Source organism: Otolemur garnettii, unplaced genomic scaffold (assembly GCF_000181295.1).
Source record: "Otolemur garnettii isolate 467f Iridium unplaced genomic scaffold, OtoGar3 scaffold00014, whole genome shotgun sequence".
Classification (NCBI taxonomy): Eukaryota; Metazoa; Chordata; class Mammalia; order Primates; family Galagidae; genus Otolemur; species Otolemur garnettii.
Window position 1 is genome coordinate 13,002,221 of NW_003852409.1, and position 1,974 is coordinate 13,004,194.

Consider the following 1,974-nt stretch of genomic DNA (forward strand, 5'->3'; position numbering starts at 1 on the left):
GCGCCCGCAGCCCCCGCCTCCCACCTGGGAGGCTGCACCTCCAGCCGCCGCCGCCGCCGAGACTGCAGCACGCCCTCCTCCCTCGGGGCTGCTCCGGGGAATTGCAAGCCGGGTCTGTGCTGCCCCCTGCCGGCCTGAGCGCCCCCTGCTGCTGTAGGTGCGCTCACGTGTGCACACGTAGGTGAGCACACACGTGTTTCCGGCGCCTAGAGCCCTGAGGGCGCCAAGGGTCCCCCGCCCCTTGTCCAGATGGGAAAACGGGGCTTTGTGCCCTATGAGAAGCCTTGCCCCAAGGCCAGACAGAGAATAGCAATAAAAATAGCACTCAGTTTCCGCTTCTGGAAAAGGAGAGAGGTGGACTAGGTAATCCACAAGGTCGACCCTTGAGATCTCAGAGCCGTAGACTTAAGATCTCAGAGCTGTGAGGGCCCCTTTAGCCCTTCCAGTCCAATGGACTCATTCCAAATAAGGAAATTCTGGCTGGGCAAGGAAGGGAAGTACTTTTCCAACATACTACGCAAGAAAAACCTTTCCTCAAAGAAGTCAGATCCAGTATTGAGAAAAAGGGTGGCGTAAACAACTATCCCTAAGAAGGCTAGTGAAGGTTCATGAAACTGTTGCAAAGCAGAGTAGAACCGAAGCCTGGGGAGTGAACAGCGTGGAACGCTTTGAGAAGATCGCAGAGAGAATTGTTTATAAGTAATACCTCTCAGGTATACAAGTTCAACATCTGCTTCAGAGAGAAATGGGTTGTCCAGTGCTGCTAAATGAGGAAAGTAGAAGAAAATGAAGCAAAAGGAGGTCAGGTCTTTGGGGGAAGAATAACACTACTATTTATCGTGCCCTTAATCTTGTGCCAGACACTGCTCAGCCTTTCCATTCATCATCTGTCTTAATCCTCCCAGCAGCCTGGTTCCATTGATATTCTTATCCCCATTGTACAGAGGAGGAAACTGAAGCTTAGAGAGCTTAAGAGAGTAGCTCCTGATTCTGTGGTTAACACAAGCAGTTTTCCCCAGTGTTGCTACTAACCACAACCACTGCTGCCAGGCAGAGGCAGAAGGCATAATTGGCAAGCGATGAAGATACCTGAGAAGCCCGGGGAAGGCGGTGGCTGTAGCAAAAGAGACAGAGAACGAGAGGGGTACATTTAGGAGGCATTCCAAAATAGGCATTTATTGAGGATCAGGCACTGTCTGAGGTGATTTCATGAATGATATTTTCATTAATCCACACTCTAGCCCTTCAAGTATTTATCCGACTTAGGGGGAGTTTGGGTGTTGGAGAAGTAATATCCTTGCCCAAGGTCTCAGAGCTCCTGAGTGGCAGTAGCTAGTACCCTACTCATTGCCTAGTGATCCCTTATTGGCACTATGGGGGGTCTCCCGTGTGGCAGATGTCTGCCATCAGCCTTCAGAAACCCTCTTTGCTGCCTTCCCCCACCCTCAGACTAGCAAATGGATGTTTAAAAGTAGCCCAAAACTGCTTATTGGTTTCTAAGAAAACCCTCTTTCCTGCTACATAGCCTAGGAGCGAATGATGACCATATAAAGATGTCCACATGCCAATTAGTAGAACTTGAGAATATGTGGCAAAAAGGATTTTGCAGGTATGATTCAGTTAAAGGGCTTGAGGTGAGGAGAGTACCCTGTACTGACCCAGTGTAATTGCCAGGATCCTTATACATGTAAGAGGGTGGGAAGAGGGTCAGTGTCAGAGGTGTCATAACAGTGGCAGCAAAATGGGTCTAGACCAGACAAGTGTGGGCAGCCACTAGAAGCTGGAAAAGATAACAAACCAATTATCCCCTTAAGATTCCAGAAGAAGGCGGTGCCCATAGTTCAGTGGGTAGGGCACTGGCCACATACACCGAGCTGGTGGGTTTGAACTCAGCCTGGGCCAGCTAAAACAACAATAACAACCACCACCACCACCACAACAAAAATAGCTGGGTGTTGTGGAGGGTGCCTGTAG